Genomic DNA, 25,258 nt, shown 5'->3' with positions numbered 1-25,258 from the left:
TCCGCCCAGACCCGCTTATAACAACGCTGCGCCTCCGGCCAATTATGATCCTCAGCAGCAACAAGGTGCTCCCAAGCGACCCTGGGGACCCAATAGAGCTCACTACCCGCCATTAGCCCTACCCATTCCTACCCTATTCTCCATCCTTCTGACCTGTAAAACCCTTTCTCTGCCCAGAGATCAACCACTCCCCTGGCCTCCTGGTCTCGACTATTCAAAGTTCTGTCCATTTCACCGATACGCAGGCCGTACCATCGAAGAGTGTCATACTTTGCGTGATGTCATCTAGATGAAAATCTTATCAATTGGAACGAAGTTAAGGCATACCTTAAAGCCGCCAATGTCACTGAAGCTACTGGGGATCTAGACTAATCCAATGCCACAACATCAAGGGGGACAAGTCACCACTCAGGGACCTACACCGGTACAAACTAATCCAGGACTTTCTGCCAGCGCTAACACCATCCGAGCTTGCACTGCCGCTCGAAGAGAGATGCCTGTGAGACCCTCTCAAGTTCTTGAATTCGAAGGAGGTTCTGAGAATTCAAAAGTCCGAAGTCACTTTCTTTGTCCCTAGGAATCTAAGTTCCAAAAGCAGACGAAATCGCTATGGAACCGGACCTCCTCGCTGCCGCTTAATTCATTACCAGGAAGAGGGAAATTCGCTTTTTTAGTAAGCCCTATTAGCTAGTAAGGGTGGGTTGAAAAGGTAAAGAAGGAAGAATCCGAACGAATGCATGGGCAGGTGAAATGAGCCCTTTTTTTTTAATACCCTCGTCACCTACTAGTGAGCCGGAAAGCTTAGGGACGCCTCTCGTTCCTCTTCCCCCATTTGACAACCGTATCTCGTTCGGATGATTCTCTGAAACCCCCTTAACTAAGAGAGAGAAAGGCGAAGGGAAGTTCGGAAAAGCCTAGCAGACGGGACTATCAACCCCTTTCTATTAAGACCTCGGCACCATCCTTACCCCCCTACGAAAGATTTAGCCCTATTTATTTATAAGAGGAAAGCTCCCAGGTTCCACATCTTAAAGAAGTGCATGACCAGATTGGAAGCACGGAGGTTCATTCGCAATGGGACAACTCACCCAGCCATGATGCATGACAGAAGAGATCGAGCACAAAATGGAGTTTCCCTCTTGGGCGAGGCTCACGTCCGGAAATAATCTTTTTCAAGACTTTCTCTCCTATGTTGACCTTTCTCTATATTACCTTATTTTTTAATTCACTTGAAAGCCCCTTTTCTGGTAGACCTGGGCATGTTCCATGGCGCGAAGTCTCTTCTCATCTAATAGCTCTCATTTTGGGGATATATAAAAAGCTCTCTATCATCCACATCCAAATCTTTTTCTGGGCCCTGATGTTTCAGGGAATGGCGGAATCCGTCTCTAGCAAGTACGCAACTGGCCTTAAATTGTATCGAGAGGCCCTTCTCATAAGATGTTGTAAGGGCCTTATTCGACGAAGCTTAAAGCAGACATCAAGAGCTAAGAAGGGGGCCAACAAGCCCCTTTGAAGCTAATGCCTTAGAAGCTACAGGACATAGAAGCAGGCCAACAAGTGGATTGAATCTTTTCCAGTCTAGAGACTGGCGGATTACCTTCGAAACAAAGGATTGCAAAATTCCTTCTGCTTTGGACAAGATAAGTGGACAGATGAGTTGAATAATACAGGGACTGATAAGCTAAGCGAGGTTCCCCTTTGAGATCTCCCAACCTAAAGGCTTTATTCAGAGGTGGGTCTTTCAACCGCCTACTCTTTCGATGAAGGGTGCACTACAAGAGAATCGGTACTAAAGATATTAAATGGGGGGATTTCGCCGATATTGAGTCGACTATAAACTATTCATCTTGCTTGGAACCGTCGTTGTGTATGGGAAAGAGGGCTTCTACCTATGCTTGGTTGGGAAAAGGGTGAATGGTCCCAAAAGGGACGGGAAAAAGCCACTAGAAAGAACGGGGGGTCATCCACCAAGTATCAAGCTGGGTAGTCCACTTTATCCGTGACTCTGAGTACAAGATTTCCGGGATCAAGAAACTAGCAAACAAATATGCTCGGCTGGACTCTTTTCTCGTATGCCCGGAAAATTCAATTTCGGTACAACTCCGCTTGCTGCAAAGCCTTTATTTATCGTCCAAACACTCCAGATCTGCACTTCCCTTTACTCCATAGGGCCGAAGCCTTATTAAGTTAAGAATTAAGAAGGGCTTTTTTTTATAGAGAGAGAGTCAGGGGCGATCTATATTGCTTACCACAGCTCTATTCCCGACTTGAAATCCATAACGGACTTTAAGAGAGGATGAACATTCCCGTTCTATAGGTAGCACTGCCCCTATTAGATTAGAGAAGGGTGAGGGCCCACTTCCTTCTGATCTGCTAGCACTGTGAATTACCTTAGACCTACGCAGCAGGAACGAGATGGAGCACCTACTCTACTGGTCGTCTGCTCTCTCGAGGTCGTCCTTATCTAGGTACAAAAAGGACATTACGGGATATCTCCAAAATTCGATGTACTTCGTGCAGGACACATCTCATGTTTGCCGAATCTAAAAACCATCGCCTTTGCATCCAAACACTTCACGGCGGCTATGATCAGATCCCAGTGTTGGTTCACTTTTGACTTTATCCTCCACCAAATCTTCTGATCTCCTGTTCTCAATGATGTTAAGCAGCTCCTGATCGCAGCAATCATGCCTTCGAAGGTACGTTTTTTTCATTCGGGGTCTTACCTTGGGGATAGACGATGGACCCGCCATTCGACATGATGCAGCATTTTGAAAGAAAATTCCATCAGATAAAAGGAGTTTACATTTCTGACATCTCTTGACACCCTTACTTTTAATAGGGGGCCTTGCCTCATGATTTTCTTGGCAAGCATTTGGCTGTTGACGTGTCCTCCGCACCCACTTGAATGAGCTTGTTCAACAATGTGTGCTCCTTATTTCGGAAGGGCGAGTGACCTTTTGTAAAGGACATCTCCCAAGATCACAAATCGTCGGGAAAGTTCCCTCCGGGCTCTCCTCTGACCACGAGTGGCGTACTCCGGTATGAACCCGTCTTGAGGTAATTGTAGAAAGAATAATACCATGGTTCCCATCGTCCTCGTAATCTTCCTCGTCTTGACTGGTGATAGTTCATCATGTTCCAACTCCCGATAGTCTTCATCCAAGAAGAGAAATGAGTCCCGTTCGGCGGAAGGGCTCTCTGTGGCTCGGATGTCGATGACAAGCGACTCTGTGCTTCGGTGTACTAGCATGTGTACTAGAGCGGCTGAGTATGAATTCCATAAGGGCTGGCGAGTCAGCCAAGCGATTTTCTATTCTCGGAACATGGGTGAAGGTGATCTCCCTAAAGCGCTTGATCAGGTCAATGGCAAGTTCTTGGTACGATATGAGTTGGGTCTCTTTGGTCTTCCATTCTCCTATACCTCTCTCTATAAAAAAAGCCTTTCCCCTTTTAAGAATACCCACGGTAAGCATCCTGCTCTCGATCCAGAGCTACTGCTTCAACAATCAACTGAGCTTAGGAAGTCAGGTTAAGACGTCGACTTATAATTGGTCTTGCCCGAGGAGATGAAAAAGAATTAGGGCTTGCTTTCTCAATTCACATCTATGAGCGATGATTCCTCTATCTCTTGCTCGCTTCGATCGGACTCTGGCAGCTTAGGGAAGAATGATGGCTCGCTAACAAGGCCCCTAAATGACCGCTCAGAAGGCCTACCTCTTTTTTTCCCAATCTCTCACTCGCTCGTCCCTCTCTCATGAAAGATTGTCTCTCCTCTCCCGGCGGCTTTTAGTCATGTCTATAGCCAGTTGCTAAGACGATTCCCACTCAAGCATTCTCATTCAACGGTCTATCAATGCTGCCTTATTTAGTTCAAAATTACTTTCTTTCTACTAGTTCTTACATAAGCAATTTGCAGGAAGTAAACGAAGTCTTTCCTTCCGAAATCCACTCCTGAAGTCACGTCTTTCAGTACTGGGACTGAAGTCAAGTACTTTCGAGTTGCTCTTTGCCCAAAGCCCTCTTTCCGACTTAGAAAGACCAACTAACAATAGCTTTAGCATCTCTTGAGTTGGAAAGGTCTTTATAGAGCTAAGGGGAAGGTTTGGAACCCTAGTAGCAGAATGGAATCAGCGGGCTGACTTCCATGCTAACACGAGTAGTTTAACTCAGCATTACCTCGTAAGGTCGTTTTCAATTTTTTTTGCTTTGCGAGAAACTTTTTCAAAAGTCTTCAAATAGCCATTGCATAGTTTACGAATTATGCTTAGTAGGGACCTAAACACAGGAATGGTTCAGAGTCAGACCACGCCTTATGACGAAAGGGGGAGAAAGGACTGTCGATCTGTGATCAAAGAAAACTATACCTGAAGAATGGGATACAGATTGACCGGCACAAAAGCCATCTCTATCAATCTACGCTCATTGATGAGACGGCGACATAGAGAAGTCACCCCCTTCTCACTTAAAAGTAAAGAAGAGATACAAACTTTTGAATCTAAATTTGGTGGGATCGAGGATGGAATCGAATAGCGAATGCACTTGACCGACCCGCCATCTCTTTCCTTCAATAATGCCTTCGCTTCACTTCAAGACGCTATTTGCCAATAAGAAAAAAACTACCTGAATGGAAGAAGCCGAAGGGGTGAACGAGCGCTGCGGTAACGAGCTTTCCTTCTGCCGGCCTTTATAGGAGTAGGGGAGCGTGGTGAGATAGATAGACGTCCAATCCTGCAGCAGCTAGTTGCTCGGCCTTAGTCTTGGGCTGATCTCACACTTCAATCAAGCCCTTCGTACTTCGATCCAATCAATCGATCGATCAAGAGGCTAATCTCTTTTGTTTGGGCCGGTAGCTAAAAGAAAGTCCTCGCTTTCTCTTGAACAAGGGAAGGGCAGCATAGCATTAGCTTCAATTAAACAAGCTCAACCTTGAGAAAGGTGGTAGGCCGAAGAACCGTTGAACGCTTCAACTTGGCCACTGAAGAAGGCGAAGGCTGGGCGAGAGACTAGGCCAACTTACTGCTTACTGCTATGCCATGGTTGAAGCTTTAGGCTCCATAGACGGAACTATGTATTAGGTATTAGGGAGGGGAGGACACCACTCAGCACCCCACGGAGCGGTGGGGTTCAATGCCTAAAAAAAAAAAGAAAGAAAAAAAAAGGGGGGAAAGATGACTCTATGGCTGAGGGGAGGAGAGAAAGAACGCATGCATGGATATTCTGTCTGTCGGAGGTTCGATAATCTATGAAAGGACATCTAAAGCTAAGGTTACGAAGTAAAGGAAGTCCGAGAGAAGTGGTGATCTCATCTTGCTTGCTGGGAGAGAGGAAGCTTCCGGACCACCTTTTCCAGCCAGATAGCGAGCGATCACTCAGCAATGAACACTAACTGAAAGCGGCCGGGAATGAGTACCTATCCCTTACGGGAATCGAACCCGTGTCTTCGACATGAAAAGACGATGTCCTAACCACTGGACGAAAGGGACCAAAAAGCCATTCTTCATATACCGCTCCGTGGGCTCCGAGAAGAGAAGTGGTTCGTTTTCTTTCTATACGAAATTAAAGATTTCGTTTGTGTTCATGTTGGCGATTTCAGATGTAAATTCGGCGGTTCGTCCCCCCTTCCTACGGGTTCCCCCACCCCCCTGAATAAGTAAGGCCCCGCTCTTTCTAATAAAAAAAAAGAGGGGCGAAGCGCCCGTTTGAAGTGGCGAAGGCCTATGCTACAGTAAGAAAAAAAGTAGGTTTCGGTTACGAAGTCACTTAGTCGAACTATAAAGAAAGGGAGGCTAAGGTTACGAAGTAAGGTCAACTGGTTAAGGAAAGCTCAGGTTATGAAAAAGTTTAGCCGTTAATTAATTCAATTAAGTAGTAGTGAGACGTCGGTACGGAGTTGCGTCAGCTGTGGATATAGACTAGGCTAAGGGGCGGACTTCATCTCTTCTATTCTCTTCACTTACACCTTACACTTCTGCTGAGTCTAACGAGGCTCAGGTGCGGAGCCTTCCACTGTCACTGTGGACCGAGACTACGCAAAGGTAGAACATCATAGAAACTTCGCTGACTTTCTCATAAACCTTGATTTCGCTACGCTCAATAAGAAGCCGGAATCGCTTAAATTGGTTCGTGTTCCGTTTCCAAAGTAAGTCGTCTTTACCCAAGTGTGAACTTCAGACGACTCTCAAGCGGTTCCATTCCTTCTTACTGTACTTATGGGTCAACCCAACCCGAATGGGAAGAAGGGGGTCAGCCAAACAGCGGTCCACTTTGTACGTTTGCTGAGCAGACCAATCAGGCATTTTTTTTTATAAAAAGGAAGGGAACTTCTCACCGAAGGAGGCAGTAGGAATGAAGGAGGCGGGAAGCTACCGCTTCTAGAATGGTTGCTTATCCTTCACTTTTTTTAGAGCGTCTCGCTATTCAAAAAAAAAGGTTTATGTAATCGGAAAAATGGTTACGGTTGCGGAAACCAGAGAAAGTCGGGAACCATCGGTTACCTTTTGAATCAAAGTAGCGACGAGCCTAGTATTACGACTACAGGGGGAGAAGCAAAGCTTCGTAGACAGCTTCGCTTCCTCGTCGCTTCTTTCTAGCGACCAGCTTCTCAAGTGGGTGGCTTGGTAAGCAAGCTACCTTCAGCATCGGTAAAATCCCTATCAATAAGAGGCCGGAATGGTGGGGAAGGAAGCCCTCCCTACTTCAATGAAAGGGGGGAAGAGCCCTTTCACAGCCGCTCCTCTACAACTACCTTTCGCCCAACATGATCACGAACGAAGACAGAGAATTGCGTAGATAGGAGGACGAAACGAACCAACCCACTTGTCCTGATCGGAACGATTGAAGAAAGAAAGAGAATGGTGTCCCCTTTCGCCCAGGGGACATCGTCGGAGAACAATGCCGGGGACAGGGTGAGAACCTTCCGTTGCTTACACCCTTTAAGTGTTGGTTCTTCCGGGGAGAGATCTGGTTTCAAGATCTATGAACAAGAGAGATCCCTAAATCTCCATTTGAAAAAAGAGATGAATAGATAAGGCGAAGCCAGCTGAAGGAAGGGCGCTAACGAGCAAGAAAACGGATGCGCTAACGCGCAACGGCTTTCCTTTCTCTGATAGAGGCTCGCTTCTTCAATTCAAGTTCAGCTTGCTGCTTTTCATTTTGATAGGAGTAGGTGCTTGCTGCTCGCTCGCTGTCTACTAAATGAGCCTTTACTGCCCGCCCGGCCCCTCTCTTTAATCTTAAGTAAAGTTCAGTCAAATCAATGAAGTGAACAGCCCAACCTCTTTGTTTGTTTCACCTAATTCGGAAAGAGAACAATAGACTTGCAACTATAGTCTAGGAAAAAGCTTCTCTTTGATAGCGGTCATAGGGGAGTTCAGAAAGGATCTGATCGTAGATAGAGACTGAAACCTGTGCGGGGGTAGGGGCGGATGTAGCCAAGTGGATCAAGGCAGTGGATTGTGAATCCACCACGCGCGGGTTCAATCCCCGTCGTTCGCCCATCAATAAATGGACCATTTGTTACGGAGACAGAAGACAAACCTAGAAAGCTTTTTTTCTGCAAGTCATCTCGAGGCTTCAAACGCATCCAAGCAATTGGTATCCGATTGAAGCATAGAAATAGATTCGCGTCGCCTACTTGCTGAAAGCACAAATGGAATGGCCGATCATGAATTCTATGAAGTTTTTAAGACCTTCACTTTTGACTTCATAATGAATTAAATGAACCCCCGGATGAGGAGCAAATCTCCCCTCCCTTTTACTAAACCATGGGGAGCCCCTAGTAGTTTACCGGACAAATTGAGTTGTCGTGACGAGACCTTTCTTAGTGGAAGATCGGAATTCTCTTCATCACGAGACTGATCGGATCAGACACCCGAGAGACCTCCACAATTGAGTAAGTAAGAGGACAACAAGCAAAGAGTTATGCTTTCATTTCTTTGTTGAGATTGAAATCAAGTTCTTTAAAAAGGGGGTAGGTATAATGAACGCAGGCCAAGTCAAGAAAAGGACTTCCTTACTTTTAGTCTTAATTACTAGTAGTTTGAAGCGAAACCGGTTTTTTTTGGCACTCGGTTCCTTCGTCTTAAGTAAAGTTCAGTTGACTTTTTTGATTCGGAACTCTTAGTCGAGCTGATGGCGAGATCTTTTTTTTGTTCGAGGTTCAAGAGGAAGAAGAGAAGAGGAACCCCCGCCCAATGGTGCTTTTACGAAAGTACGGTCACCGGTGGCTAATACCTTCTCGACACTATCGAACCTGAAATCCACTCTCAATCGCTCTTTTTAGTTGGCGGGCAAGGGTTGCCCAATTTCTTAGCCGATACCGGGACGTCTTTGCTTGGTCATATAACGATATGCCAGGCTTAGATCCAGTCCTAGTAGAGCATAACTTTAATAGAGGTCTAAAAAGAAAGTCTCCAAGCTCCATCCCGACTTGGAGTTTTCAAAGAAAAAAGGAAAAAGCGGCCCGCTGAATTAGGACCTTGGATTATTCTGATTGGATCTCTAACCGTCCCCGTACCGAAAAAGGATGGGAAGGACTTTTCTTTTAGAAAGCTAAACTAAATCAGGCCTGTCCCAAGGACGATTTCCCACTCCCAAATTGAGATGTCGGGGTAAAAAACGCTGTCATTTATGGACGGTTTATCAGGATACAACCAAAGACGGTTGGCCGAGAAAGACCAAAAGAAGACTTCCTTCATCACGGGGCGGGAAACCTTCTGTGCAAAGGTCATGCCATTCGGCTCGGCCTAAAGAATGCCGGAGCAACCTACCAGAGGGCTATGACGGCCATCTTCCATGAGATGATGCATAGACTATGTGGATGACATAGTAGTCAAATCCAAGACAAGGGTCAATCACATAGAAGTCCCCCCGATTAGTCTTCGAGAGGCTTAAAAAAGAAAAGAACACGGAGCGGTCAAATCAAACTCATGGGTTGGTTAAGCTGAGTAGGCGGTTGACTAGGCCTTTGCCTTGGCATATAGCCATGTTGGCCTTGATTTGGTGGAGACGGGCGAACCCGCTGAGACTGTGGTAAGGTTGCCTGAGGTGGTGGAGCAAAAGAGACCTGCATACCCTGAGTTGATTGGGGAAGAGCTGGTTGTTGCAACATTGGTACGTAGGATTCCGAGAAGAAAGAGGCGAGCGCATCGAAGTTAGAGAAAGGGCTCTCACAGACCCCTAATCTCATCCAATAAAAAGATATGGGATATGGCAGTCTATTGTCCTTCCAAGCTAAAATAACGAGTTCTTATTGCAGCAGGATTGTAGCGGTTGGCTTTCATGCAGGTAGCCGTAGCTTGAAGACGAGGGGCGGTGTGGTGTAAGGGTTATGGCGAGTCAAGCAATGATCGGAGAGGGAAGCTTATAGGCTAGCTAGGTTTTCTTTTTCACTGGCTTATGGTCTAAGGGTACCCTTTCCGCCTAACCATTGTTTAGAAAGTAAAAACAAGAATTCTTAAATTGTTTAGACTCAACTTTGTTCTTCGACTTCACTTTGTCTTCGTTTAGTCCAGTTCAAAGTTTAGTGCAGCCATAGGACAATGGCATTTTCTTAGCTAAAGGTAGATCAGAAAATGAAAACTTTTACAAAAGCCCGTATTTCGCGACTGTAACAAATGCTTATCCGGTGCAAATCATTTATCCTACGCACGACGTCAACAAAACGAGGCATGAGAACCAAAGCGCAGGCAGGGAGAGCCGGGCCAACTACTAATTATTAACCGTCCTTTCAGTTGGGACTTTCAAGCAAGCCTTGCGAAGGCAGCCTTCTCGCGCATCAAAGACTTCATTTCCCGCAAGTGACCAACCGAAGCCATGCAATTTCTTATATTATAAAAGGAGTGCTAGAATGTCTTTTCAATTGTAGGGGCGCGTTAGCGCTAATATAAAGCAAAGGGCTTTTTCAGCTGGATCCAGAACGAATAGGAGATATATCAGTACGCCATCCACGGGACACCTTTCGTAGTGAGGGAAGTCCTCTGTTTTTAGGTTGACGAGCTACTTTAGTTTAGTTTCCGAAAAAAGCATAAAGCCCGGTATTTTCGTAAACGTAAAAGAGGGACGAGTGACAAGGGACTTGAGTGACTCACCCTAATCAATAAGCGGGAGCAGGTATCGAGTGTTGTGAGGGCTTTTATTTGCGCGTTAAGGGCAGTTTCTGTTATAGCACTAGGAATCGGTGCCGTTAGTCTAAGCTAAAACAGAGGGGCTTTGGAATCCATTCCGTATTCCGTACGCTAGGAAGTCGATCTGAACTGTAATTATAGCCTTCGCTTGAACCGAAGAGAGCGATGCGAACAGTTCAGGAGGCCGCAGATCAAACCCTTAGTTCAGTGCCGGGTTTCATAAGTACTCTCGGTCAATCATATCATTCTCCAGACGGGATGGGGTGTAGGCACGTTTATTGGAGCAGTTGGGAAGAACACCGGCCTCTTTCTTTTTTCAATCGTTAGAAAAAGGAGCTTGGTCAGCCATGTTCCCTACGTACCCTATCGTTATTCCCATGATTCCCCGTTGCACCTATTCTCCGCAACCGTCGGTTCAGATCTATCTCGGGTATGGTCACTGCACTCCAATCGTTGTATCTCCAATCTCTGCCTCGGTTGGTGGCACCTATGGTTCTGAAGGTTTTTGATTCCAAGAAAGATAAAGAAAAGAAGAGGATTTATCCTCTAGTTGCGAAGGATACTGCTTACTACAGATTCGAGTGAAATGGCTGGTGGTAAGCGTGGTAAGGTCGCTGCTAACGAATGGTGGGTGCGTGGAGAATGCTATGGATTCGAGCTCCATTTCCCTCTCGGTACTTAGATCTTCCTCTAAAACGTCTCCCATTCCTCTTTCCTTTGTTCCGCCGACTACATTGATTGGATACCGCTGGGCCTGCCTACGCATAAAGTCTAAGGATTCTCCCATAAAGCCATTGAATTGCCCTTGGTTGTCCTACCTTAGATCTTATTCCCACCTTGTTCTATTGCTCTTTCTCGATGGGGCGCTAGACCTCATTCTCTTTGAGACGCTTATTCAATTGATAGTGGCCCCTCCTTACGTTACTTTAATTCGATGGGGAGGATGGGAGTAAGGAGCGGGTACGGGAGCTTGACCAGGAACAAGATAACGAGAAGTGGATTTGCCTGGGGTGGGCTCACTTTTCTGCCTTTTCCTCCCACGATTTAAGGATTGGCTCAAGCAACCTATCTTACTAATAAGAAAGTGGCTGCTAGTTGTAGCGCCCCTTTATAAAAATGATATTCTTCTGCGAGACTCCATCCAACCAAATCCCATTTTTGAAGGATGTATTCTCGGAAAACATCATCGCGAAAGCTTTCCGGTTGGAGGTGAGCTAAAATGGAATGACGGGGATTGAATGGCCTGGAAAGCTGGTAGGGTTTGGGGCGAGCTGTGGGCTACATTAGATATGGGTTGAAATGGCGAGAGCTGAGATGACGGGAAGAAGCAGACCCATCGAGAATCGAGGAATGACCATGTACTCCTTCCCTTACGGGGCTCATGGAGTAGCGTATTTCGAAAGAGGAAGACGGGGGGTGAGAAGCCATAGCAAGATTATATGCATTTCGGGCCTCAGTTTCTGCATCATGATCCACCTAATATGGGTATTGTGACTGGCATATGGATTTTTAGAATTGTTGGAAGGGGACTGATGTTGATTTATGAAGGCGAATATTGGATAACTGAAGTTAGGAGGATTGTAGAGTGACAAAGGAGCTACTTGGGATTGGAGGAATGCCGAACGCATTGCAGACATGCCTTTGGATATGGTTTCCGCTGATTGGATTAGTCTGACCATCATCTTCTCTAACCTAGTCAAATAAAGACTGGCATTCATCTCCATAGCCCTTTTTCTTTAGCAGTACAGGCCGGCTGGTCGGGGTTGTTTCCCCCCCGCTACCACAAAGATCACTGCCCAGCCACCGCTCGAGGGTACCTCCGCTCCCCAACTGAGCAAAATGGATCAAATTCGCGGGAAAGGAGAGATAAAAAAAGGGAAGGTTCTGCTGAGACTCAAGTTCCCCTGCCGGAGCTCCCCGAACCTGAAGTAGAAGTCGAGGGGCTGCTCAGTGAGAAGAAGCGTCAAATGATTCGGACAGTTGTCGCGCTGGCGGAGCAGGGAGCCTACAGGGAAGATTGGGGCAATGAGGAGTTCGACGATTTAGCCCATCGACTACATCTATCGCTGAACCAACTTCCGAATCATCTACCGAATCGCATAATCAACCGGATCCACCTAAACCTAATAAATTTCCTCTAGACAGAATGAGGCTCTCGTTGAGAGATCCATTAGTGATTGGCCCACCCCTCCTGGCAAAGAAAGAAAGGCAGGTTCAGGCGATTGATCAAAAAAAGATTTCCTTCCCTTTCTTTATGACAGAGCAATTGAATGCAATTGAATGCAGCGGTGCAGGGCCTCTAAGATTATGAATAAGCTATTCATTTTCCGTCCTATTGAATAAATTCGGCATGATGGTAGTAGAGTAGTCGATCTGATCTCGCGCGCGGGCGGATAGAAATGCCTATAGATGAGGTAGGCGAGGCTAGCTTGCCGGCAAAAGGCGATTGTCTTTTGTTTGATGAGAACGAGAAGGGCAATTGACTGCAGGCCTCTTGGGTGGGGGCAACTGGAGGAAGACAGCACGGGGCAAAGCAAAGGGCAGAGCTTCGAGTGACTTTTTTCTTTGCTCTTCGACAGCCCGTCACTCGAAGCTCCTCTGTCGCGCCCTAGCCGAGCGGTCATCGCCTGCACAAGCAAGCAGATTAGCTCCATCATTCCATTATTGTGCCGGCAGGCCTGGGCGAGCGAGGTAGGCTTAGATTAGAGGGAGGGGGACTGCGAACGTCCCATGAAGGGGGAACCATGCATTCCTCTCGGGCTGGGCTCTCGCGTGTCCGGGGTCCGATCAGATCAACCAGCGACCGGTTTACGGAACAAGGAGTTAAGCAAGGGCCAGGAGATTGATGAAAGAAACTGGCCGAAGTCAGTGTTGTGTTCAACTCCGCGGTTGGAAGGATTGCTTTCTGCCGTCTGTCTTTTCCTTCTCTCTCTTCTCTTAGCAAAGTAGGCTCAAGTCAAACTTTTGGCTTGCTACAAGCTGGGCTCAGGGACTGCAGTCAGCCGCTTCCCCTGTAGTCGTCAGCTCGTTTTTGACAGATCCGATCGGGTGTTCATAATCTGGAGTAAAAGGATTCGAACCTTTGCATGCCGGTACCAAAAACCGATGCCTTACCACTTGGCTATACTCCATACGGCCTGTTTTGGACGGTAGAACGGGGAGAGGGGGAAGGGGGAAGCAGGGCTCGAAGAACGAGCCGAGCCGTGCAAGGACGCGGGGATATAGCAAGTAAGCAGAAAGGTTCTTTAGGACCGACTACAACAAGCTCACGACTCTAATAGAAAGAAAGGGTAAGCTCTCTGCTCTATTTGCTTGCAATGCTATGCCTATCAAAGTAGGCGAACGCTTCTGTAACCTTAGACTCGTTACGCTGTTCGACTGAACTCGTTGGCTCCACGTCCACCGAAAGTAGGTAACCTTCGTCACCGTTGGTTCCCGTAACCAAACCTTTCTTATCTTTTTTTTATTATGTCTTTCTTTCTGAAGGGCTTGCGGTTCATTACACCAAAGGCTTTCAGTGAACTATTGAAGCTATCGAGAGAGTACCAAATGCTGACGGTAACGAAGGGGCCGATGCGGCCGGTTACCGGGAAAAGGTTCCCGGGAAACTACGTTCCCTTTGTAAAGTAGGCCTTTTTATAACTAATTAGAGTTGACATGAAATGGATCACGGAAGAAGACATAAAAGATGAATGAATGATTCAATCCCTTCCCACTCACACGGGTTCTTCTATTGAAGACCCGGGCGTACATAAGAGCGGAACCTAGATAGAACGCGGAGCACCGGCCCCGGCCGCCGATACTGTTACCATGCTTACCAGCTCTTACCATTGCCGCCTATAGATATAGATGGGAGGTAGGCGGGGCTAGCTTGCTTCTCTTCCCCTAACCTGCACATCTTATGTGCGAATAAAAGGAAGCGAGCGGCTCTTCGCTTAGTAGACGGCCGCCGGACGACGACCCCTTCTTGTTCTCGCCCAGCCGCTTCTTTTTTTGTTTTTTTTTCTTTTTTGAGAATCCTAGACTAAAGAAGAAGGCTCCTGAATCAGCGCAGGGAAAAATCCGCAAGCAGGAGAACTTTACTAACCTGCCGCCGGTTACTTTATCAGGGCTCCGCAGGAGAAGAAAGAAGGTCCGGGTCCAATTTCTAATGAAGCGAAGGTCCCCCTTACTCCCTATTCTCTCTTCAAGCTTTATAAAGCTCTAAGAGAAAGGGTTGGTTAAGAACTATTGACTGTAAACGATAGCAGTTACAGTCACTCAATGGATATGCTCGCCTTTGGAATGAAGATGGATGAACAGGCACTTGAGCCTGGAACTGATGAAATTCGGGGAAAACATGGAACCGGTCACTATACCGGGGGGGCGAGACATGACCGCGACTTAAGATTCAAGTACCGTTGAAAAGACTAAAGGAACGGGGGAATGACTACCTGTAATAAAGCACAGGCTAATACGAGCCGACCAGAAGAAGCAAGGCTTTAGATTACCAGATCCTGGACACAATCTTCCTAGAGATGGAGAGCCCCTGCCTTTTCTAGCCTCTCCTTCTTGCTTGCTTACCTAGCTCTTGTCTTAGTGACTCTTCCTCTTTTCTAGGTTTTTCTGAGTGTGAAAACGGTAGATTTTTCATTTGCCAATGAATTGGATCCGCCTCGATTCGATCAATAATGGGATTCTTGGCTAGAGAAAGGTTCTGTGACATGGACGCCCAGCCCAACTCGGTCGGTCGGTTGGCCCACCTAAGATATTAAAAAATTATCGATCGATTTGATCAAATTTGAAAAAGTCTTTCTCACTATTCAGAACAGTGGAGCTTTCGATCAAGATGTTCTCGCCTCCCCCGTTTGGGCTCTCGCTCGAATCGGAACCTTTATGCGTTGGTAGGCTTTCGACTCAATCTAATAGCCTACCTATCGGGCGCCAATAAAAGAGAAAGTTTGCGCATGGGCTCATTATCTGATGCAGAACCGATGCGAGAGGGAGAATCAATATGGGAGAAGCGGGGATTGAGAGCTTTCAAGAACCAGTGGAAAGGAAAGACTTGTTCCCTGCATTCCTTTCTTTCCAAAGAGAGTCATTAGTGCTAGGGCATAAAAGCTTTGATTGAATGAACGCCACCTTGGTTGTATTGTTTTCAAACAAATCCAATGTTGGGCCAAGCGTTGCCAGCCGGTAATAGCCGAAGGCAAAAAAAAAAGGGGGAGATAGAGAAGAGGAGATTCAGAAGAGTCACTCCACTCCATGGATAGTGCACACAGATTCTTCTTTCATTTGCAATTCCTTTCGGGTCGGAAACGTGGGCTGCTGGTGGGGCTGTGCCCCTTCTCCCTCTTCTTCCGCTTTACAACCGGAATAAGGAACCTTAGAATTCACCCCGATTCAAAAATGGGATTTGAGAGGCTAGCGAATCGGAATTGTATGGAATGTCCTACTCCTGCCCGAGCTTTCCGATCAACCAATCCCCTATTTCATTTCAGGGACATCTGTGTTAGGTAGGCCCAGGGATCACTGATTAGTCGAATGAGCCCATCCCTCTGGCCTATCATTTGTTGGTCGATCCGGCTGGCGGCTCCTGCGTCTGGGGCCCCTTTATACTAGTTTGCTGCTAGGAGTCCCTCTAGTCGAATCCATAATCCATAGAAGTCCCAATAGAAGTTTACTGACATGGCTCTTCCATCGGCGATCTACTGCTCCCTCTTAGTTGCAGATGCCCATGCTTTGATTCGAAAGCCCTAGCCAGTGATGAATCCCCAGGAAGAGAGGACTATTGAATTCCTCCTCCCTTCAGTCCAGTTTGAACCCGTCCCAGCAACGAACACCTTCCTACTGCAAGGCTTTGCTCTGCCCTTCCACTAGAATCCACTCCGGGTCGGAGGAGCAGCTAGTCCAACTTCTTGAGCAGCCGAGATATTGAAGAACGAACATTTGCTTGAATTCCTTGCCTCACCCTGAGATGAGAGGGAAGGTCGATTTGACTCGAATCCTGGACCTGATCTTTAATCCTACACCGGTTAATGATGCGATGGGAGAAGTTTTTCTTTTGTCATTTTTCATCAATGCTGGCCCAGTCGAGGTTCGTCCATGCCCAATCCCAATGGACAAACCTTAGCCCCTAGCTCTATAATCCACCCTACCCAGTCCCTGAAAGCCCTCCCGGGGGCCTAGCCCTCTTTCTTCGAGTCTTAAGCGGCTTTCATCGTTGACGAACACCTGCGCTAATAAGACAAAGAGGGAGTCTATGCCTTGAATGAATCAGTAAAGTAACAACGGATTAGTGGAATGAGGGATCAAGAGACAGATAGGGGGAGAATGGCAATCATTGGTGGACCTTCCCTTGAACGAGTCACGGAGCTCTCAACGGAGTGGTTTAGGTTCTGGAATTCCATCTCTAGTTGGGGCTTTCGGTTCGAAGGTTATAAAATGTGGTGCGGGTTCATCTCTCTCGACCAGTTCAGGTTCAAGGGAGGGTGATCGAGGGGACCCAGACTTGAGATCTCTTCTCTATGGCGGGAGGTCTCTTTCGTATCAAGAGTGTTTTGGGGAGGCCAGGGAAGACGGATTGGATCGAGAGGCGATGCTTATACCTCTTCTTTCTCGATAGGATTCCCATCATTTGAAGTCTCCGGCGAAGGAGATAAGGGCGAGGGACCGAACATGTTCTATCCTCAACCTCCATCCGTCATTAGTAATCTCAATTCGCTTTTCCTATTCACTAGTACAATGCGCGCTACAACTAGCAGCCCCTTACTAGTAAGGGAAAAGGCTAGCGCGCAAGGGCTGATGAAAAGCCAGCAACTTGTTAGGACTAGGTTTTGGCTTGCCCCTTTCTTCTTATTAGGAAGATAGGTTTGGAACCCTATACAAGGGGCTGCTTGCTGCTCACCCCTATCTCTAAAGGGGCGCACACTCGTTACCACTAAACGACGAAGCCGGGAGCGGAAGGAGGGACTTGAACCCTCAACCTCAGCCTTGGCAAGGCTATGCTCTACCAATTAAGCTATTTCCGCCAGCTACGGTAGTGGCGAAGCACTACTGAGCAATTCACGTATCACTTGATACGGACGACTTCTGTTTTTCCGCCGGACCACAGTCTTGACCTCCGATCGAGCTACGAACACGAGTAGGTAGGCTAGGGGGGCGGCAGGGCTGCGCCTTTTCAATCAATCTCCGGCCGCTCCGCTATTGGTGCGAGCTGTAAGGAGTCTTGATCTCGAGTCAAGCTGGGGCGTCATCTGTCTTTTAAGTTAAGTCATTTCCTAAGACGGCTCCTCTTATTCTTTCTACGATAATCCAAACTGCAGCTCCACGAGTCTGCTCGGAACCAGTCGATTCCTGAGCCATTCGTTCTCCCCTCTCGGTTGGCCTTTGCCAGCCACTAGAGCAAGTAAGAGAACCTACAGTGAATGAACTTAAAGAACCGCAGATTTTGACCGGATTGTACACCTTTGTGTCTGGCTATGTATATGGATGTGCATAAAGAAGGGACGGGGCATCTCTATCCTTTTTTGGGGGAAGAGAGAGGGAAGAAGCTGCAGCGGCACCTCACGAACTTCTTACTGGAGCAGTACTATAGGCATTTTCGAGTGTTTGGATGCACGTCTTTTGTTCATATTCCTGCGCAGTTAAGAGAGAAATTGTCCCCAAGGAAACCACTTGTGTCTTTCTTGGATATGCTCAGTCCGGGTATAGACGCTATGACGTGAAATCCAAGAGACTCGATGTATCCTTGAATGTTCTCTTTAATGGGGGCGCTTCTTTCCTTAACCTAATTAATCAGCCCCGGGGGAGAATGATGATGGAGATGTATTGCGGCCTTCTCCTGTTCATCAACTCTAACCGCATTCTTCTGCAGTTGATGTTACGGATCAGCCTCACGCTTCAAGCCAGCAGCTTTGCTCAGCATCTTCTGCCGATTGTCAGCCTGTTCAGCTGACCTCAGAGGATTCCAGTCACCCGGCACAGCATGTTTATTCTCGGCAGCGATTACAGTCTCTTTCCCAGGGTCAGACTACTCCATAAGATCAGCAGTCTAGCCCAGTTGCTTCCCTTTTAGGCGCTTCCTCTAGTTAAAGAGTGAATTCAGGAGTTCCAGGCAGGCGATAGGGGCTTCGGGGGGATAACATGAATCGTATAAGCCTGAACCCTCTTAGTTATGTGCTTCCCCCTTCAAGAGCTGGGCTACTACCCTAATCAAGTTCTTCCTAGCGTATAGTATTGGGCAGATTGAGTCTTTCTCTAATATAGTACCTAATAGTTAGATTAAGCATTAGGCGCAACCTCGACTATAAAGCATCCCGTTAATCTCTTCTCTTTCTGTCTTCAAGCTTCAAGCTTTTGCCTAGGAGCTCGGATTCCAGTCCTCTCGTTAGAAGGCAGCATAGTTGGAATTTCTTCCTGCGGCGAATAAAGGAAGAGAAAGGGCTCTCTAATGCCTTATTTGTACGATATGATGCAAGCAAGGAATCCTATTAGAGTGATGCAAGTCAGCCTATAAGATGAAACCGAAGATACTAAGCCTGGAATCAGTCGCTCTCTATGTAAATTTCTCTTTAGCAAGAAGCCCTGTGAAAGCTATCAGATAATGACTTGATAGAGGTCCCTCGCTGACGCCTTCATTTTTCTTTTTTTCATCTCTTTATGATATGCTATCTTCCTTTAGCCAGACTTCCCGCATTACTGTGATCAAGAGGAAGCGCTAAGGTCTATCCTTTCCTTAAGTTAAGAGTGAAGGACGGATACTGGCTCTTTAGGACTGATAGTAGCTGCTCTTCTGGTAGTATAGCTGGTAGCTCTGCTTATGCTAGCTCTCTTCTTTCTTATGAGAGAGATTCGCAATAGGGGCATTTCTCTGTAAGAAGAAGGCCTGTTACAGCTATCAGATATAGGGGATTTACTTCACCTTGAATAACTATCGAAAAATGGCTTTCTTTTCAGCCGCTTTCATATTTCATTAAGGTAGTTTGCTTACTTAGTGCTTTCGCTAAGGTGACGACTTGAATGACACTTTAATTGTTGATCAGAGGAAAGGGAAGACCTCGATAAGGAAGAAGAACAAGAGCTACATCGGCAGGACTCTCTGCAAGTGGAAGGTCGCATAGGGGCTCTCGGGAAGCTCTTTCCTTTATACCAGAAGGAAGATGGTCGAGGAGATCAGTAGCTAGAAAGCTCCTTTGGGAGAGCAAGGTAGCCAAAAGTCTATTAAAAGTACATCACTATTAAGTCGACTACAGTAGTATCATGAGCATGTAACTACATCCCGGAACCAAGGAGAAGAATACTCTGTAGTAGCAGCAGCAGTGGCCGAGCATCAGTCATCAAGTGAATCAGTAGATGCCCGCGCACGTGAGCAGCAATCACTCCATTGCAGCAAGACAAAAGTAGCATATGTCACATGGTAGATCATATCCAAGCAGAGGTGCACAAGAACGAGCACAACTTCACTCAGAACTTGTGACAAAGACTTGGTGTGCATCAGAACACGACTGAAAGCCCTTGCTGCTTCTTCATTCCAGGTGAAGCTATCTTTATTCAATTCAGTAAATTGGTCAGTGGCTTGCTGATAACCCCATACCCCTTTCAAAATTTTCGGTAATAGCCTGTTAAACCCAGAAAGCCTCTCAACCCCTTGACAGTAGTGGGTTGTGGCCAGCTCAACATGCTGTCAATCTTGCTTTTATCTGCTGATACCCCTTCACTGCTCACCACATGCCCGAAATACTCTAACCTTGCCTGACCGAAAGAGCATTTCGATTTCTTCACAAACAACTTGTGTTGTTTTAAAGTTTAAAACACTATCCTCAAGTGTTGCAAGTGGCTATCTAGGCTGTCACTGTAAATCAAGATGTCATCGAAAAAAACCAGTAAAAATTTCCTCATATAATCCATGAAAACCTCATTCATTAAAGCCTGAAATGAGGCTGGAGCATTAGTGAAACCAAAGGGCATATTAACTCGTAATGGCCCTGGTGAGTTCGAAATGCAGTCTTGTGTATATCATCTTCAAACACCCGAATCTGATGGTAACCACTTCTCAAATCAAGCTTCGAAAATCTCCTGCTACCATGTAATTCATCAAGCAATTCCTCAGGATGGGGAATTTATCTTTAATGGTGATGGCATTGAGTGCTCGATAATCCACGCAAAATCTCCAGGTATTGTCCCTTTTTTTCACCAGCAACACTGGAGAGGCATAAGAACTCACACTTGCCCTGATAATACCACTTAACAGCATCTCCTTGACCTGTTTTTCTATCTCTTTTGGATGTGGGGGTATCTGTAGGGCCTTACACTCACAGGCTCACTACCAGGTTTTAAGGGAATGTGGTGGTCGTGATTCCTCTTAGGAGGAAAAGGTCAGGCTAGTCGCTAAAGGCTTTGGCTTTACTCAAAGAAAAGACTTGATCCAAGGAACTATACAAGTATGGTGGGAGGCCTAAAGTCTTTCACGTTGACCCGGCCCGACATGACGTTTGCTGTGAATCAAGTCTTTCAGTTTATGCATGCTCCTCGACAAGCACATCTACAAGCTGTCAAAAGAAGACTCCGATACTAAGAGAACTATTTGCGATGGGTTCTTCTACCCAAATAACTCCTATGCAGATGGGGCTGGAGATCCGCTCCTGCTCTGCGTGTAAAGTAAGACAATGAAAAAGAAGGCTTCGCTTTGTTGCGACTGCCGCCGTCTTCGAGTGAAATATCGTTTTAGTAGTCCCGGTAATGGAGTCTTTCGAGATAAGACTGAGGCTTATTTTTTCTTCGTCGTACGTGACTTTGTCTCAACCGGTAGAAAAGAAGTTAGAAAGAGGAATTGACCTCGAAACTATATATATGAAGGGGCATGTTCAACTTCAAAGACCGGTGTCGCATAATCAGACTGAATGAAAGTTAGAATCACTGACAAAGTACTTTGGTCTCTATTTGTCGCTACACAACGAATATTTAGTCTCAAGCTTCCTGGAGATACTGGATAATTAGGAACTGCGTATCGCCTAGCAGCTAAAGTACTTGGTGAATTAATAAAACCAGTGATGCTGATAAGCGCTTACACTTTTTTTAGAATATAGCAAATAGTCTGATTTCTTTCCATATTGCCTATCAACTGACTAAGATTCCATACCTATCCTGGATTTGAACCTAACTTCTCAACAGACTTAGTAGAGTTCACGACCCTTGCCACTATGACTCCAAGAAAGTTTACGAGGTCAGTGAGCAGTGTCGGGCTTTCTTTTACCTCCTTTGCCCATTAGTCCGTAGTTAGGGCTTCTTAAGACAAAAGAGACTGATACAATTGCATAAGTAGTAAGGAATAGTTTGATAAGAACCAGAGCGGATAGATGGCAAGTAAGACAGTCACAGCAGGGCTATAACCAGCAACCTTCGGTTGATTCATTGAAGTTTAGAGTCAGTGTCTTTCTATCGAATCTGAGTTACCGGCTCTCATTTGAAAGACCGTCCCTATGACATGGTCTTAAAGCATAGTTTGGACTGCCCTAAACTTTAAAGTCTTTGTAAAGGATGAAGTTTCCTATTTCCTCGCCTATCCCTGCCTTTGACCTCGCACCGATGGCTATTGCCAGCTAACGCCCTAAGTTAATAAAAAGCAGCTGAAAGAGAATCCTAAGCATGATGTCTATCGCAGGGCCTTCAGTTCGTTCGCCTTTTAGCCCTTTTATCTATTATGAGACTACCTTCGCGCCTAAGCTCTTCAATTAGCATTCTTATTCTTTCTGTCACCTGCTGGAATATTCGACACGCGAGGAATAGCGTGAAAGGACTCTAAACGACTGGACAAGACAAACTGAGGCTTATTGCTCAATGGAAAGTGAACTACACAAGACGAAATCATAGCCCAATCTCTTTGCCATAGTAGGCCCGATTTTCACCCCCTTTGGCAAGACGAAGAGGGACAAGAGGTTATTCATAGTAAAGATATGGAGAAAGACAGACAGTCGGTCCATCCCCGACTCCTTAAGTGCAGATGAGGCGCGAAGCGGCGAAGCAAGTGAATGCTAACTTTGGTAAGGTATGGAGTCCCTAGTCATTCGATATTCTTTTCGCGACAGGGAGAATTCATTCTTCTTTGGATGGACCAACCCAAACCCTAGAAGGCAAAGGCTGAGAGACATCCATCTCAACACATACACGAGCAAACATGGGATGAGCCAAGGCAAGAGTGCGCTCATCTGCACGAAGGAATCGTCCAAAGGTTCCCACAAGACCTTTAAGGTATGCAGGACTCAAAAATGGCAAGGGAAGGTAGGGAAGCCGAATCCAAACAGCAGAGAGAGAGGATTCATATCTAGGATGAAAATCAGGCGACCAACGAAATAACCTAAACAAGGAGCTGTCAATAATATGAGATTCCCTAGTCCAGGCCTTAACCATATCCTCATGAGAGGAAAGGTGGATCATCACATGCCTGGGATCCAAAAGCCCCACCACCGCAGGCTGGGAAAGCCCCCAAGAGGTATTAGAGAAAAAGTAAAAAAGTCAACGTTGCATCTGCTTGTCTCATTATTGCCGAGATAATGGCCTACTTCTTCACATCCACCGCGCAATGCATGCAATTATTGATAGACAGAAGAATCATGGTATACACTTTACTTGCGTGTACTAGCTAAAGCGTTACGTATGTCTGGTGGAGATCATATTCACTCCGGTACCGTAGTAGGTAAACTTGAAGGGGCAAGAGAGACCTCTTTCAGTTCCTTTTCCCTATCTCAGAAGAGAAGGAAGGGTAGTCAGTTGGTTAACTTCCGACTCCTATACTTTCGTCAAGCAATTAGATCATTATTAAAGGTAATCTCTGTTAAGATAAAGGCAAGGGTTGGTTTTCGCTTGCTCTTTATCGCACTTGGTTATTCCTCGTAAAATGAGTTTGGGGAGGGACTTAAAAGTGAATGCGATCCATTCTTTGCTCTCCTCAGCATTCAGAAGATCGCAACCAGACCCACTCTCGCCCTATCTCATCATCCCGGATTGACCAAATAGCATACCTGCCTGCACGCACGAATGGCTAGGCGATCAAAAATGCCATCTTCAGCCCAAGTTTGTCCATGAAGTGCATCCCTGTGGTTCCTACGCGCACCACTGTCGTATCCATTCTTTTCATTCCAGAAAACGAAAGTGTGAAGGGGCCCACCTCACTCATCCCATCTCCCCTTCCTCCAACTGCGCTTAGACCGACAGTGGCAAGAGCTTCTTCTTTGTTCACAGCTTGAGCGGATTCGATTCCGAACCTTTTTTTTGAGTAACTATAGTGATTCCTTCCCTTTCTCTTCCTTCTTTCCCAGAGCTACTGGCTCATTTCACTCTCTTTAAATAAGAAAGACGGGGAGTCACTGGCTTCCTTTCCTCCTAACCAACTCGCTACAGGGTCTATGTAATTGAGCTGGTTCTGTATAAGCAGGGGTGGGGATGACGCTCGTATCCCGTAACTTGTCAGTAGAGTCATTCATCCCTATCTTGGTTGCATTCTTTATCCTGGAAAGCTAGTCTAGTCTCCGCCCCTGTCTCTGGGCAGCCTTTGATCATCTCGGTGAGCCTTCCCCTTATACATGAGAGAGGTCGTGATAAGAGTTTCCGAGTGAGGCGAGGGGCTCCTCTCAATCGACGAAGGCTTGAGTCCCCTACGGCCAGTACAATGCGCTAGTCGCATCTTCTATAAGGCTGGCATCTAATATAAAGAAAGCTGTCCTTGTGGACTCTGTCTCATCTTTTTTTATTAACTATATTCATGCTTCATGAAAAAAAATGAAGCAATCCGCTTCGCACCTTTATCCCTTTCTTTTTTGGGGGAAAATGCATTCTCACAACTTCCTATTGAATCAAAAAAATGCCTACACCCATGCTCTCTGGAAAAGTCTTCTCCAGAAGTTTTATACTAAGCCCACTTATTCTTATCCCCCTGTGGCTGCCTTTGCTTTTCCCACAATCACAAGCCCACTAGGCATAAAGAAAACAGAGGATCCCCGTGCCAAAGCAGGCATCTTTCTTGGCTATCCTTTTGGCCAAATCTTTTCTCTCTCATATATGATTCTTCTTTCAAACCATTTACACTTCCAGGAGTATCAGCGCAGCTTCGATAGGACAAGGTTTGAAGAGCTCTTACGCGGGAAGTCTTTCGCTCTCTCTTATTCAGTTCGAATCCTCAGTTATTTGATAAAGCTAAATTCGAGAATAGAATAAAGAATCGAATCATAGAGTTAAGATCTCTACCGAAAGGGAGAGGAGAACAAATCAAGATCGACTGACTTACAGGAAAGAAGCGAAACTCGACTGCTTGGACAGAGTGGGATAGATCTATTGCCAGAGGTGGAGACGGATAGGTAGCTAGACTTCCAAGTTGCGGCACGAAGTAGCGAAGACTGTTCAGTTAGATTTTTCAGATGCTGGAGTGAGTTCTTGAGAAAGAACAGAACTAGACTTCAAAGGATAAGTCGGAAGAAGATCAACCGAGAGTCCCCGGCTTTCATATGCTCTTTATAAAGTAGTTTGAGGGCCTTAAGAAAGGTAGACCGTCGGGGTAAGGAAAGGGTCGATGTACATTGATTTTTCATATATAGAGAGATTCCCCTGTATAGCTAGCCTTCTTCTTCAGCAGATACTCTGCGTAGTATACCTATGGGCGGTACATTTAATCAAACAAAGCCTCTCGACTTGCTTGTTGGTTCGCGGGTCTGCTTCTCTTTTGATCCGCGGTCTGCCACCGATAGGTGGCCGATCGTGTTTCTTGAGAGGGTTGTATCCAAGTTATTCGACCAGGATTTATCCGAAGCGGTTAGTTTCCTGTTATCTTATCTGGTGGTGAATTTGATGCCCCGTGGGTGACGACCCCGGGCTCTACTGTCAGATTTCTGAGTGGGTACCCGTTGGGCTATCTTGGCGCATGGCCTCTTTTCGCGTTGTCCCACCACCTAATTATTTGGTGGTGTGCAGAACTTGTGTACCCGGGAAGGGTGTTTACCAACTACGCCGTCCCCGGGGATGACGTAGTAATCGCGGATGAGAATGTCGCGACCCGTTACAAGGAGTCCCTTGACCTCCTGCAGGTGGTTATTTCGAAAGAGAAATCACTAATATCAAGGAGTGGGTCCGCGGAATTCGCGAATAACTTTAGGGTTCGA

At 46.3% G+C, this 25,258-nt stretch overlaps 3 non-coding genes across 3 annotated transcripts, besides 1 other annotated feature; all 3 read right to left on the bottom strand.

Annotated features, from left to right (window-relative positions):
- trnE-TTC lies at nucleotides 5,418-5,489 on the bottom strand. Its single transcript has one exon. It is a non-coding gene; the product is annotated as a tRNA-Glu (tRNA).
- A 7,700-nt stretch (nucleotides 5,490-13,189) lies between these two features.
- On the bottom strand, nucleotides 13,190-13,261 carry trnQ-TTG. The gene has a single exon. It is a non-coding gene; the product is annotated as a tRNA-Gln (tRNA).
- Nucleotides 13,262-17,067: 3,806 nt separating this feature from the next.
- Nucleotides 17,068-17,140, bottom strand: trnG-GCC. Its single transcript has one exon. It is a non-coding gene; the product is annotated as a tRNA-Gly (tRNA).
- Nucleotides 17,141-23,273: 6,133 nt separating this feature from the next.
- Nucleotides 23,274-23,459: a dispersed repeat (second copy of repeat X-03).
- The last annotated feature ends 1,799 nt before the right edge of the window (nucleotides 23,460-25,258 follow it).

This window comes from Lactuca serriola, mitochondrion (genome assembly GCF_051521515.1).
Source record: "Lactuca serriola mitochondrion, complete genome".
Classification (NCBI taxonomy): Eukaryota; Viridiplantae; Streptophyta; class Magnoliopsida; order Asterales; family Asteraceae; genus Lactuca; species Lactuca serriola.
This window is presented reverse-complemented; position numbering and strand designations above follow the sequence as displayed.